Raw genomic sequence first — 16,287 nt, forward strand, 5'->3', positions numbered from 1 at the left:
TTTTCATATTTAAAATACGTTGAAATACATATATCAATATAATATGAAATTACCATAAGTGAAATTCATACGATAAATATACATTTACATATCGGAAACATCGTAAAAAAGATATACAAAACAAAATATCAATAATACAAATATATCAAAACAGTAGCAAAAACACGTGTCACCAAAATATAAAAAAATACATATAGGGGATATACAATGGTACAAAAATAAGGAGTAACAGGTCTTCCTGATGCCAAGTATGCTATTTTATTGTCTGCTACTATCTGAAAATGTTAAAATTTAATGAGCTAAAAACCCATTATGCTCCTTGTAGTGTATAAAAATGTACATGTAAAATATTTCAGTAAAAATAAGTTCATCAAACATATGAAAACATATGAAAACTACCCTATCCGATCTCCAGAATGTGTAGGTTCCCTAGAACTATACACCCACGTGTACACGGTAAGGGCCTTATACATATAGCATAAGGACCTGCGGTAAGGACTTACCATGTGCACAAAGCAAAGGAGCATGCGGTAAGGTCTTACAAGTCATAGACGTGCAGGGGCGACATATAGAGACGCGTGCGGAGTTGGAAAAATTCCTATGCTGATTTAAAGAGTTTTAAAACACTTACCAAGCTCAGTTCACAACGGTGAATGGCGGAGAGCTCGTTCTTCCTCACCCCTTCACACGTCGGCGGTAACAGAGACAAGGCATACTGACTAATGTCTATTTTGTGCTTAAATGCTTATTGTTTAATTATCTTTATCGTTAATTTGGGCATTTTACATGATTTATGTGATGGTAATGATTTTCTGAAAAATTTAATTAAAAGGCCTGAAAATTGTACTTTTTGTTATGAAATCAAAGCTGGAACAGTGTGCATGAATTTAGGCATGAAATGCTGATGTGGCAATGTTTTGACAACTTCTAGAAGGTCCAATCAATAGCATCCATTCAACAATTCTAGAAGGTGGATGGACGGCTGGAGCATTTCAAGCATTTTAAATTCAAGTTTAGGAATTATCTTTTAGGATTTAAGTTTAAACAATTATCTTTTATTTTCATCATATTTTTAGGGTTTTTAGAATGCTATATATACCCCCTTGGGGTAACCCTAATTGATTCATCATTTCTTTCTTTAGTTTAATAAAAATTCTTTTATTTTGGTTTTGTTTTCTTTAATTTTATTTCAAACTGAGGGCTAAAGTGATGACTCAATTCCAACGTGAGAGTTGAAAAACACTTGAATACCTTCGAAATATCTATCTCAATCTCTGCACTTATTTTCAAAATCAAAACAGATTTTAAAATCAAAGATTAACTTTGGTTAAGATGTTGTTGCGATTAAATGTGTGGAAGTAAGGATCAGCTTAATGAAAGCACATTCGACTTCTTGGGAACACACTTAGCAAGATTGCCTTGCTAAGAGGGAATTGAGATCGGTTATTGAAACAACATTCTGAGTTGGTCTTCACGAACTTAAATGATTATTGATCTACGACAATTGATATTGATCATATCAATTTTTGAAGCCGGAATCAAAGATTTCTTGGGTATTCGGTATACAAAAAAGAGTCAATATGATTGTCCTTGTAGACAAAGTAACCGACGTGAATCCCGAAGGAAAAATCTAATTCGATTATCTGAATGAAATTGAGTCAAAGCGAAAGCCTAAGGTTGATTTTACCATATTGAATTTCCTTTTAAACTTTTTTTAAAATTTCTTTTAAATCTTCTTAGAAATCTTTTATTTTTCTTTCTTCTATTTTCTTTCTCTTTATCTATAAATCTCCACCATTACTCAAATTATACTCCATTCACTTATTGGCTCAAAGATTAAAAAAACATGAATTATTTACTTCTCTTTTATTATATTAAATTTCCTTTTTTTATTAATTTAGAAGAATGAATTATTTTGACGCGAAAAACGACCATGTCACAAACACTGATGGACTCGAGACGACACAAGAAATACAATGATGCGGGAGGTGTCGAAAACATAACAACTATCGGCAACAAAACGTTGCTTGAAGTTTGGTTAATAAAAGAGGAAAGCTTGAAGATAGAGAAAAGAAGGTTTCTAAACGAAGAAGGTTTCGCGATTTAGGTTATATAATCCCTTAAAAAGAAAAATGGTATAATTGTATAAGAGGTCTTTAGTTTTAGTTACTTTTTGAGTTTGGATCCAAATTGAATCAAAATTTCATTGTGGTCCCTAAATTTAATCAAAACTTCAATTTAGTCCCGAAATTAATTTTAAAACATTTAGGCCCTAAATTAGGGTGTGACAGTATCTATTCAGAATTTTCTTAATCAATGACAACGTACATATATCCTTTAGACACATGATATTGAATCTAAATCATTTAGGAATATCAACATTCTTTTAACAATTAAGGTTACTTTACGTGTCTTTTTTATAATTCACACAAATATGTATGTATAATTGCTATAAAGGCTTTTGGATTTGATCTATTTCCATTTTGCGATTTTTCTTTGAATTTGTAAACTATATCATGAATAAAAAAAAAGTTTTACCTCGGAAAGCCCTGCAATATTAATAAGAAAAGAAAAGTATATTTATTTAAAGAAAATATTAATATGTCACCTTTTCACTTCTTTTTAACTTGATATACAAATACCCAAGAGAGAATGTGTGGGTATATTTTTCAAATAGTTTGATAGATTTTTTAAGAAAGATACGTTTTTTTTTTTAAATTAGTGAAAAGGAAATTGAAATAAATAAATGTATTTATTATCCTGGTATTTTATTTATTTTGCTTATTTGAAAGAAGTATATCGTTTACAACATCAAAACAATCATAAATCGTGCATGACCCGTGTGAAGACTGGAATCTATGATTTAAATACTGGATTCTGATGTAATTCGTATATAATTATAAATAAAAATGAGAAGCTCCGTAGGCTACAGACACATTAATAACATTAAAATGATGAAAAGAACACGTAGAATGGCATCCAAATTAGATAATTTGACCATTAAAGCAGCTTTTGCGAGGACTACCCAACAGTTCCGTCAAAGGGAAACAATGCCCTACAAATTGAGCCGAAAATAGCAACGCCTTACCAAGGCCATATTTATGGAAGCAGGTGCAGTTTAAGGGTATGATTCATGAACAATATTTTATGCTTTTCTCAACAGGGTAACTACCTCACATCTCACTCCACTCTAAAATTACCCAATAATATAAATTTAATAAAAACATTATATATTATAAATAGATAATATATTGATTTAAATATAGATGTAAATAAATAGTGCCTAAATAGATAGGCGCCTTGTTTATCAGCAAGTAGAGTGGGCATCCTACTCCATAGCCAGTCTAAGAAAGAGATCATCTTAGTGCGGTCGGTGGGACTGACGCAAAAGGTTAAAGTGAGGCATAATGGATAGACAAAAAGAAAAATATATACGCTCATGTATCGCGCGTTAAGGTCCCTTCAATTTGTTCATATAAATTTTTTATAAGCTCACTTAGTTGTACAGTATTAAATTGCATATCGTAAATGTTATGATGGGTTTTGGTGTTCCGCGTACGTCGCGGGCAGAACACTTATAAGTACTTTAGAAAGGTTAAACTTGATAAACTTAGGATCCTTTGGAATAACTTACATGGAGCAACAGTTAATGACTTTAGGAGTAAGATTTTGTCTCATACAGAATTTAAAACTACAAACTCAAATAATGCATATATGTTATGGAAAAATATGACAAATTCCATCAGCGAGGTGGGCAAAAACACCCTTGGGTTGTCGACATGGAAGCTCAAAGAACATAAAGAATCGTGGTGGTGGAACGACGAAGTCCAAACTATGATGAAGACAAAGCAAACTTGCTTCAAGGAGTTTCTACAATTCAATGACGACGAAAAAAGATCGAGAGCTAAACAAAGATACAAGGAGGCAAAGCGGAAAGCCAAGAAAACAGTGGCTAAAGCAAGTGATAAGGTATACGAGAAAATGTACAAGAGATTAGACACTAAGAAACGACATTTTCAGGCTTGCAAAATCCAGGGAGAATAGAAAAATGATCTAGGTAAATTAGGTTTATTAAGGACAACAATTGTGTTCTTTTAGTGAAAGATCATGATATTAAGAGGGTTTGGGGTAGTTACTTCTTTGGTTTATTTAATGACGGTGCCTCTCCATATAGAGATATTACCGTTGATGGGTCGGCCGACCATCATACTACCCCAAGACTGCCCTACAAGTAGGATTGGGATTGAGGAAGTCAAAATGACTCTTAGAAAGATGGGGAGGGACAAAGTTGTTGGCCCAGATCAAATTCTATCATTGTGTGGTTGACCTAGGTGAAGAGGGAGCTAAGTGGTTGACCAACATCTTAATATTATTCTAGAGACTGCCAAGATGCTAGAGGAGTGGAGAGTCTACGGTGATACCAATCTATAAGAATAAAGAAGATCCCCAACGTTGTGGTAAGTACAGAGGTATTAAATTACTTAGTCATACCATGAAGCTATGGGAAAGGGTGATAGAAGCTAGGTTGAGACAAGTTGCTAGGTTGAGACAAGTTACTAGGATTTCGGAAAACCAATTGGCTTTATGCAATACAGGTTTACTACGGAGGTGATTCATTTACTTCGACGGCTTATGGAGAAATATTGTAACACCCCAATTTAGGGGCTAAATTTAAGAAATTATAAAGTGGTGAATTAATTGGAATTTTGGAAGAAATTGAGGATTAAATTGAATAATTTCAAAGTTGGCAGACCATTTTAAGAGTGAAGAAAGTTCAGTGGCTAAAACCCATGATTTAACTATTTTTTATACATGTTGAATTATAAATCTCTCCCCCGTCAGTTTCCAGAATAATTTTTCCAGTTTTTCCCTCTCCAACACCCTTCTTTCAACTCCGATTTACTCACCGTCCGACGCCGAACGAACCGAAACCATCGTGTTCATTGTCAACCAAGGAACAAAGCCCCCAAACCTTTCGTCGTCATTCGTTCGTCGGAAGTATCATCGGTAATAACTCGATTTAGTTAGTTTCCATCGATTCACGAAGATCGGGTTATCTGTTTACGACACCTCCGCACCAACGTGTTCGTTGCATCGTTCCGAGTTCGCTGGTGTCATCCTTGGTCTCCGTCGACGGCGGCGCGTGAGGAGGTGAAGCGGTCAAGTTTCCGATTTGATGAATCGAGCTCTCCGCCGTTCAAATTTCGAACCGAGCTTTGTAAGTATCTTAAATCGCTCAAATATTTTTTTAGAATTTTTCCGTGATTTTTAGGTAGCCGAAAGGGGACCCACGTGCCCACGCGCCGCCACTGCACGTGGGGATCCAAATGACCGGTTTGATCGATTTTGGTTCATAGTTAATCGGTTTGACTGGTCATAACCCGATCCGACCCGTTTACCCAACCTGTTGACCCGACCCGTTGGCCGTTGACTGTTGACCGACGTTGACCACCGTTGACCAAAACTTTGACCGTCTTTGACCGGGCATTAAACGACCTTTGACTTTGACCGAGTATACCTATCCTGACATTTTTCGACGTTCCAAATCCGATTCCGCTATCCGTTTTTCAAAATCGAAACCGAAGGCCTCAAAATTGCCGGTCAAACCCGTTGACTTTGATTTTGACCCGAACATTTCAAATTTCTGAAAAGTCATATTTTATACTTTTGACGTCCTGAATCCGAATCCGAAGTCCGTTTCACCAAATTCGAACTTGGTAAGCTATCTTTCACTAATTTATCACCTGATTCGATCCATTTATCGCAATTAAGCTCCGTTTCTGATATAATTTATGTTGATATGTATTGAGGAATTACTGGAAGTTGAATTGAAGATCAAAGGCGTTTCGAATGGAATTTTTATGGTCGATCAGTATTGTACGAAAATCGATGTAATACTTTACTACCTCTTTATGCTTTATAGAACATGTGAATATTGGTAAATGCATGATTAAGATAATGTTGGTCTCATTTGTGTAGTTAATTAGTTTCTACACTTGATCTGAATACGGTAAAAGGGTTCAGTAATTGATTATGGTTCAGATGATTTTATAAGAAAATGAGGGATTGTTAGAATTAATTACAAGTTTTGTGCTTAGTGATAAAGAAATCAACATGGATTTGTAACTTATAGTTTATTATTCATCAAAGGTTAAATGTTAAAGGTATTTGGATGAGAAATTATGATAATGCTCTGGTAGGGTAAAATTACGAAAATACCCTTAAGTTGTAAGAAGTCAAGATTATCCCTGGAAGTGATTAATAACTCTGAAAGGATATATTGATATGATAAACTACATACGTGTTTAATAATACTAGGTTTTGCTTACGAAATACGAATAACCAGTTTTTAAACCCTAGAGGGTTTGTGCAAGATATTACAATTCTATTAAGGAATCATTTCAAGATAAGAGAATGTTCGGGAAAGCAATTGATCATAGGATCTCTAAATTATAATTATTTCGTTAAGAGCTAATATTGAAATTGTCTGGTTAAGAAATTACGGAAATGCCATTGAGAGGTAAATAGTCTGAGTTGACCCTGAATGAGAAAGTACTTTGAAGATTTGTACTTAACTCGATTAAGTACGAATTTAATTGCTAAGATCATGTCTTCGTATAGAAAAATTCATGATATTCCGTTTGTAAATTTGAGAATGCACTTGAAACCGAAAATATTCGAGTAATGAGTAAATACCTGAAGAATAATTTATCGGGGTATTCTGCTATCAGAATTGTTCGAAAAGGCTGAAATAAATGATAAGATTGAATTTAATAGTAAGATCGGACGGAAGAAAATGATTAAAAAAATCTGTAAATAACCAAAATACCCCTGTAATAGAAATGACCCAAGAATACCACCAAGCTCAGGAATGATTGGATATCCTCGAGCTCTGAAATGAATGGAATAAAACTGAACACCAAAATTACCAAATACCCTTGCCTAGACTAAGTAGATGTTGGATTAATTAAGGAATCCAAATAAACATGGGTGTGGTACTGATCTTAAAAGTTATGGATCCCTATTAAGCGAGCAACCAATGTTAGTGTTATATCAGTACCTGAACGACATAGATGTCACTTGAATGCATGTTTGTATTTTCAGTTTGGCTCGATGATAGTTTTGGAAGTATTCAACTCAGCTCAACTCTAGAACGCATTCAATAGTAATGAGTTGATATTTGTTAGACAAATCGACCACGAAGATCAAATTGAATTGAACGAAAGTACAGTATGTGTCTGAAATTCAGAAACATCTAGATTACCCTGAAAACCCTCGAATATTACGGGAATGGACATGACTGTTAAAAATTAGGTAAACTCAATGACTGAGGATTTAATAAGTGATTTGGATAAGTCTGGAAATTCTGATGATTTACATAGTGTACAATTACGATGGTTTATGATTAAAATAATTAAGTACGTCAGTATTACATGATATTGTGGAAGCGTGGAAATGAAATTAAGAGCATTGGAATATTTTTTAGTCTCCTTAAGATCTGTTCAGTGATGACTAAGAAGATGATCTATGGATAATAATTTGGTATTAAAGAGTAAATTCCATGGAAGGTTAATGAGTTAACAAGTTGATAAGTATTGTTTTTGGGAGCTATTCATTTGGAGTGTTCGATAAATGATTAATCGACATAGATTGTAAATGTCTTGAACCTTCATTTCTTCATTACCAGCTTAAGTCATATTCTGAATAATTGATGATTTTGTCAGTTATTGAACTCTTCCAATAGTGATTCTGAATTCCGATATTCTATCAGTATACTGAAGATCTGTGTTTTTCTGTTTGATAAGATTCTAGTACCTCTGAATAATATCTGTAAACTCTGGTGTGTTCCCTAATTATATAAATATTTTATCTGATTTCCGACTTGAATTCTGTTCTGATACATTACCTGAATTCTGTTCTGATTTCTGATCTGGGTTCTGTTATGATATCTGATCTGAATTCTGTTTTGATTTCTGATATCTCCGTTTACCGACGGAGAAATGTTTTATCTGGGGGTTATTGTTGGAGGAAGTTATATGCAGGCTTCTCGGTTGTGTGCTCAGGGCCTTACTGGTTGTGCGGGGTGTATGGTTCCGGGGAACCTACACAAACATATATGAAAGGATAGGTGTGTATATATATATATATATGTGTGTTTTAAAATAAAAATCTGTATCTTTTTACTGGTTTTATGGGAACACACTAGATAACCTATTCTGATCTCCTGAACTCAGTCATCCGAATATTTGTCTGAACTGAAAGCTCATTGTCCGTTACCATCTGAAATATCAGTAGGATCTCTGCTCAGCATAAAAATCTGTAAATGTTCGAAAATAATAAGGATATGTATGTTTATCTGATCTGCACGTTCAACATAATCTGGTAGTTTTGTATTACTGAGCTTTTCGAAGCTCACTCTATTACTCATATTTGCAAGTTAAAAGAATCGTACCAGTATATCTATCGACTTCAGTAAAGAGTTCTTCCGGCGTTGTTGCAGTATGGTACATGTGATTAGGAGGCATGTAATATTTTGATTTATACACGAGTCTGAAAATCTGTTTTATTTTTAAATAGTGACAACTGATTTTATAAGTTACACATTTAATAAAAGTTTTAAATTTTCCGCTATTTTTACAGTGGTCGCTTCGGTGGCCCTAATTTGACTTCCCGAATCGGATCAGGTTACCCGCATCGGTCTGGGGTTACAAATATAGGGGAAAAATAGAGATATTCACATGGCGTTCATTGACCATGAGAAGGCGTATGATAGCGTTCCCGCGATACGATCTGGAAGACCTTGGAAACGAGACGGATCCCAACTGCTTATATCCGATCGATTCGTGATATGTACTGTAGATCTACTACATACGTCAGGACTACAGTTGGCGATACCGAGGCATTCCCGGTGGAAATCGGACTCCACCAGGGTCATCTCTTAGCCCTTACATCTTCGCCTTGATTATGTACGACATCTATTGTGCGACACCAGACGGTGTTCCATGGTGTATGCTTTTCGCTGACGACATGTCCTAGTTGCTGAATCAAAAACTGTGCTGAATAGTAGACTGACTATCTGGAAGACTGCTTTGGAAGAAAAAGGTTTAAGGATCAATATTGAAATGACAGAGTATTTATGTTCAAACTTTAGTGGGAACCAAAACGATGAAGATGTAGAATTATGCACAAAAGGAGACGTTCTCCCCTCAAAGGATTGTTTCAAGTACCTAGGGTCTATACATAAAGATGGGGTGTAGATGTGACGTTACACATCGTATAAAGGCGGGATGACTAAAGTGGAGGGTTGCTATTGGACTCTTGTGACAAGAAGATGCCTCTAAAACTAAAGGGAAAATTTTATAGAATGACAATAAGACCAGCGCTGTTGTATGGATCAGAATGTTGGGCAATCAAGAAGGATCACGTAAGGAGATGGAGGCCGCAAAATGAGAATGCTTCATTGGGCATGTGGTAGGACTTTGTGGATATGACATCAAACTCTGTAATTAGGATGTCCTTGGGGGTGGTGTCTGTATCCGAAAAATCGAGGGAGGAAAGACTACGTGGTTTGAGCATGTCGTTAGGCGAACCATCATGCGGTTCGGTTACAGCCGACGGTGCCAGAAGAGAGGAAGACCAAGGAGGAAGTGGGTAGACTGCTTGAGATATGATTGAAGGATTTAGTCCTTACCGATAACATGACCTCTGATAGGAAAGTATGGAGACTTAAGACCAGGGTAGCCGAGTATTGTGGGTCACAATCATAGGTGTAGCATTCCCTGATAGGAAAGTATGGAGACTTAAGACCAGGGTAGCCGAGTAGTGTGGGGGCACAGCATAGGTGTAGCATTCATGTCTTCTTTTTAATGTCTTTGTAGTAGATTTCCATGACTTCTACTTTTTATACGTTTCTGTCATTAGAATTTATGAAGGCTTAGAATTAGGGTAGCGGAGTGGTGTTGCATTAGTTTAGGTTTTTAACCTATTTGACTTTATTCCTTCTGTAGCTTGCTATCGCTGACTTCTGTGTATCATTCTCTTCATGTTTCATCTTTTTAAATTTAGCCAGGTCTTACGTTTTTGTCTATATGTAGAGATTTTTTCGCAGGGATTACTTTCCATTTTAGACGCGCATATAAAGATTAAATAAGAAGACTGTTCAACTAGTATTATTTATTTATACATGCATTGTATTTTATATTTTTTTTAATTTTTTGACTGCCGGAGGTCTTCCACAGAAGCTGCTTTCACCTGACGTTGAGGACAGCCTACTACCCTACCTCTCCTTACCCTATTATAAATGTAATTTATAACAATAAAATAATTTTAAAGTATTGCGGTATAATTGTTCCACTATATTACTTATTGTCATCACTTTATTTCTCATTTCTGCCACAATCATGCCAGTGCATTGCAGTCCAGAAAAAAAAAATCAAAAAGCACCTTCTTTCTCTCTATAGTCCAAAGCCAAAATTTATGTAGAATATCATATATGTACTCAATATCTAATTCTGAATTATTTGATTTTCTATTTTCTTTTATTTGCAATTCCAATTAATTAAAGCTCGTAAAAGCTGGATTTGATATGTAAGAGGGGGGAAAAGGTTTGTGGCTCTTTTTCAGTGTATTGATGTTCTCCAAACCTCTTTTTTTTTTTACAAAACCAGTGTTGAACTTAGAGCTCTTTAGTCTTTTCTTTGAAAACGCGCTCTCTAAAATGATGCAGTCATGAAATATCCTCTTCTTCATAACTCGTATCTTCTGCTAAAAAACATCAAACGTTTCACTTACTTCCTCAAAATTACCATTTCTTTCTAAGCTCTTCCCCCTCCCCCCTAATTTTTATGGGTTCTCAATGGGGGGTTTAATCGATCTGAACGCTACAGAAGACGAAGAAACGCCGTCATCTGGTTCTTATCTTCATCTTCAGCCTCAGTCTTGAGTGCTTCTGATTCTGCTTCAAGTTATTCCGTTTGTTTAGAGCTTTGGCATGCGTGTGCCGGTCCACTTGTATCTTTGCCAAAGAGAGGAAGTGTAGTGGTACTTCCCAGGGACACTTGGAACAAGTTTCCGATTTTCCCGGCCGTAGCTTCAGCTGCAGCATATGATCTCCCACCCCACGTGTTTTGTCGGGTTATTGATGTCAAGCTCCATGTAAGATAATCTATTCTATGTTGTCTTTGTCTCATCAATGTTCTTATTAAGGGGAAGTTTTGATGTTTGGGCTTTTCCCCCTCTTCCTTGAGAACATGGAATTGTGGATTTATGGATTTGAATTCTACGGAGCGCCCCCCCCCCCGGCTTATTGGTTTTGCATCGGGATTGATTCAGCTTTCAAGAGAATTGGGTTTAACATACGGCTAAATCTATGATGAAATGTATGATAGGTTGTGTCCAGTTAAGTTTGTCACGGAGATTTAGGTGTTGAAAGTTACTGAAAGAAACCAAAAATATCTCTATATTTCTTTTCCCAACAAGATCCAGAGGACAAAGAAGAGTGCTACAGTGTGTGTGAGTGTTTAAAATGTGAATTCGGTATGAAGTGTTTAATTTTGTTGGCAGGCTGAGGGTACCACAGATGAAGTTTACGCTCAAGTTTCCCTGGTTCCTGAAAATGAGGTGGGGTTTATTCTAGTTTCTTGTTTTGTCTAGTTAACGGTTGCTTAGAAAACTGGTAACCATTGACGGTTATAATCAGCATGAACCAAGTTGCTCTAATTATATGTTTCATTTTCTTTTTTTCTTTTTGATAAAAAGATGTTTCATTTTCTTAAAACGAAAGGATATAGGTCAATGACATCATTATGAAATAGAATCATTGTTCAATAATAAGTTGAACTTAATTCTTAACTTTGGTTTGTCATTATCTAGGTTAATGTACTTGTTCATTGTGCTTCCCCCACCCCCCCTAGTTTCCTCCAATTTGAGTCTTATTTAGATGAAATTATGTCGTCTGTAGCAAACTGAGCAGAAGTTTAAAGAAGGGAGCACATTCAGCACGGACGTAAATGGTGAAGAGGATGCCGAAGCAGATATCAGTCGGCCACGCCCCACATGTTCTGCAAGACTCTTACGGCGTCTGATACAAGTACTCATGGAGGCTTCTCGTTCCCCGTCGAGCTGCTGAAGACTGCTTCCCTCCCTTGGTAATTTCATGCCCTTTTCAGTATTTTATTATTAGGTTTTGATTGTTTATTTCTATGTATGTTTACTACAATTCGTAATGTTTTGTTCAAGTACTCTTTTGTCTGCATATCGTTATCACTTTTAATAGATTGGTGTTATAGGATTATGATCAGCAGCGGCCCTCACAAGAGCTTGTTGCAAAAGACCTGCATGGCTTGGAATGGAGATTTAGACACATATAGGGGTATGCTCAAAATGTTGAATGCATTTTAATTTAACATTTCACTAATGATGTATTTCTTCTCATTGAACAAAGGCAACCAGATCATTCATTAGCTATTCATTTCTCAATTTGCTGCTAAGATAATTTGGTTTGAGTAGGGCAACCACGGAGGCATTTGCTCACTACTGGATGGAGTGCTTTTGTAAATAAGAAGAAGCTTGTCTCTGGAGATGCTGTGCTTTTTCTTAGGTTAGAAATTTCCCCACTCGTGAAGTTCTAATTAATAGTCTGTAGGATTTTTATTTACTGTCCATGGCAGGGGTGAGAATGGAGAACTGAGGCTGGGAATCGAAGAGCTGCTCAGATTAAAAATGGCACTTCATTTCCTTCTTTGTGCATCCAACAGCTGAACCGCAACACTTTTGTAGATGTTGTCCATGCTATATCTATGAAAAGTGCTTTTAGCATTTACTACAATCCAAGGTATATTTATGAGGATTCCATTAGAAGCGTTATGAGCGAACTAGATTGTGCAATGCTGGCCTTAGGGAGGGAAAATAAGTTTAACTGGATGAACAACATATATAAATGTTTAAATGGTAAAATTAGTGCTTAGCTGAAACTTTATGCAGCTATATGTAACTTTGATTTGTTCATAGAAGAACTTGGTCTGATTTGATTAAGCCTGGATGACAGTGTACCTTATTCGGACATTCTTTCTGTATCCAAAATACTTACAATTGTCTAATATAAAAGAAGTTTGAACAAGTCTTTAGTTTAAATACATTGTCTTACATACAATTTGATATATTATTGGAAGATCATCATAACTTGTCCCTTGATCCTCATTATCATCATGAATCCAGAGAAGGGGAATACGTGTCCTTTTTCATGCAGTGAAAGGTTAAATTACCGTAGTCCTACCTACTATATTCTTGGTTAAGTTCTTGATCCATTTGTGTTTATGGTTCTTTTAAGCTTTTGTTCATTGAAATTTGCATGTTCTCTTGCTTTCTCGGTCATTCTCTACAATATTTTCCTATGGGATCTAATTTTTTGTTGTTGATATCTAGCAGGGCCAGTCATCAGAGTTCATAATACTCGTGCATAGGTTCTGGAAGAGCCTTGATCATTCTTTCCTGTTGGAATGAGATTCAAGATGTGGTTTGAAACTGAGATGCAGCAGAAGGAAGGTCTGACCATATTGAACCAACAACTCTTCAGTTATTGAATCATTGATTTTAAACCTAAAGAAGGGGTGAAAGACCTACTCTACCACCTATCAAGCCTTAATTGTGCTTCACTTTTTGCAGATACAGGGGTTGTAACTGGAATTAGTGATGTGGATCCTATTAGATGGTCTGGCTCAAAATGGAGATGCCTGCTGGTATGGTCACAGACATTTTTATACGTTAAGTATCGTAAAAGTTCATGTTGAAGTAAGCTATTCTGTTATCAACTTATAATACTGTCATAAGTTGTGACAAAAGCTCCTTTCAAACCTTAAGGTTATTATCATAAAGAAGGGGGTATGTTTTTAACTCAGTAATAGTATTTACACGTATGAAAATTCTCTTAATTATTTGTCCGTCCATCTGTGAAGTTAAGCTTGATATACCTGAAAGGATACCGTCCCTTCAGTATTTAGTATATTACATTATGCTGTACAATATTTGCTTTTTGCTTAATATTGTAGAGACAGTGAGTCTACCTTACATTAGAAGCAGTGTCCAGCAATATTGTCGTAACCTGCAAAACTTGATGGGTAATTAATAGATACCCCTTATTTGTACAGCCTAGAGGCCCTAGACTATGCTTTAAGCAGAATGAACATGACAAAATAGTATTGTTTGGTGTATTTTTTTTTCTCGGGGAAATGTTGAAATCACCCGCAGTGCCGAATTATAGTTCGCATATCTGGAAGGTGCTTGTACCTGGTAATTTAAAAAAATGTTCAGTTCATTCGCATGAAGAATTCACTGATTGTTTTGGATGCTTGATTTGGTCCTAGCTAACTAGTTGTCTATGTTGCACTATGTTCTGAATGTTTCCTCGGTTATGATTTTATCAAAAAAAATTACTCGAGTTAAGCTGGTAGTTTCTCCCACTTGTTTTGCAGGTAAGGTGGGATGATATTGACATCAAAAGGCATAACAGGGTTTCTCCTGGGAAATTGAACCATCTGGTTCAGTATCTAGTCCTAACAACTTCTCTCCTGTTCCAAAGGAACAGGGTTGGATTGCCTTCAGGGAAACCTGAGTTTGTTGTTCCTGGTAGGTTTTTCTACTTAACTAATTCTCTTTCATGTTTCATGCAACATTGTTTGACATAGCCCTTGACAACAGATGGAGTCGGAGCATCAGACTTTGGGGAATCTTTGCGGTTCCATAAGGTCTTGCATGGTCAAGAAATTTTGGGTTATAACACTCGTCATGATGATGCTAATAGTCAGATACAGCACCAAGCTGAAATAAGACGGTGCATTCCTGTTTCTAATGGTTCTGGCATTGTTGCAATGCAAAATGTTAGTAGAGACACACTGGTGAATCCTGATATTTCAGTAAAGGTGTAGGCTTTGAGAAATCTTTTGGATTCCATGAGGTCTTGCAAGGTCAAGAAATTTTTGTAAACCCTTCATGTAGAAGAGGTCCAACTGCAGATGACAATAGAGAAAATGGCAGTCCTGGTGTCCCTAATGCGGTCAGTTTTCGGGAACTAGAGGTGGATGGTCATCTTCGATGCAGAGCTATAACACTCATAATCAAATAAGACCATCTGCACAAGTGTTCTCACCATCTTCAGTGCTAAAGTTCCAACATGCAAGCAATCCATTTCAATTTTCAATCCTATTCATACCTTCAATAGCTTGGAAAAAGTGGTAGGAGTTAACAAACAAAGTTATTTTGGTGCTCCTGAAACATATGGGGGAAGGTTACTTCCATCTTCCACTGTGAACACGATTCAAGCAGCTATTCATTTGGTCATTCAGTTGTTGATGCTCAGCTTGGTGATTCTCAAACCCTGGCGGCTCAACCAGCATTTAGGACAAGTCAAGAAATTAGCTACCTCGTGTAAAAGCGTTGCAGACTTTTTGGCTTCTCCTTAACAGAGGGTGGACATGATGGTAGTAAGGAGGACAACATGGTGCAAGCACCTCATCATGGGGTCCCAGAGCTTTCTACCTGGTATAGGAGAACAACTTGACACAGCCTCCAGTGGCAAACATAGTCGAAAGCAATCATACTAAAGCAACCAACCTATATCAGTAAGAGATATGCTTTTCGATGTTGCCTGTGGGCTTGCCAGTAAGGTTCTATATGCTGGGTTTTGAACCTCTTGCTAGAGCTTGATGAATTCGATGATGTGATCGGAAAGTTGTAACTTTATTAGGTCTGTTTATTGAAGGAGAAAGGTTGGGGATTATTATGGATATGGTGGTTTGTGCAGATTAATATCCGAAGCTTTAATTTTTCTCTAGCCGTGATGCATTATTTTGGGAACATTTTACAACCGAGTGTCAAACCTGAAATATGTCTAGGGTGCCGTGGAGCAGGTATGTTTGGAGGATTTAACCCTTTCAAGTTAAGATGATATCTTAAAAGTTGTTGGCATTTCTTTCTACTGGGAATCTGCAACATCGTCTCGAAATTTATTATATGATTCTGATGAGTCAAAAGATGCGTACTGTTGCATTGTATTTCTGAGTCCAAGTTTGTCTATATAAATTTAAAATGAAATTGTTTTAAATTCTATTTATTTTTAATTTATTTTATTGGAACAAATTTTCATATGAAAAATCAAAAACCGAATCAAATTGTGTAATTCAATTCGAATCGATCTTTTGAATTTCGTTGGTCAATCCTAATACTCATCTCTTTTTGAGCTCCAACGTTGCTTACGAGCACTCTCCCATGAACCAACATTTAATAAAGCATTTG

At 36.2% G+C, this 16,287-nt stretch overlaps 1 pseudogene; it reads left to right on the forward strand.

Annotated features, from left to right (window-relative positions):
- Positions 1–10,444: 10,444 nt before the first annotated feature.
- LOC120190067 lies at positions 10,445–15,859 on the forward strand (annotated as a pseudogene).
- Positions 15,860–16,287: the final 428 nt, after the last annotated feature.

Source organism: Hibiscus syriacus, unplaced genomic scaffold, assembly GCF_006381635.1.
Source record: "Hibiscus syriacus cultivar Baekdansim isolate YM2019G1 unplaced genomic scaffold, ASM638163v2 tig00116962_pilon, whole genome shotgun sequence".
NCBI lineage: Eukaryota > Viridiplantae > Streptophyta > Magnoliopsida > Malvales > Malvaceae > Hibiscus > Hibiscus syriacus.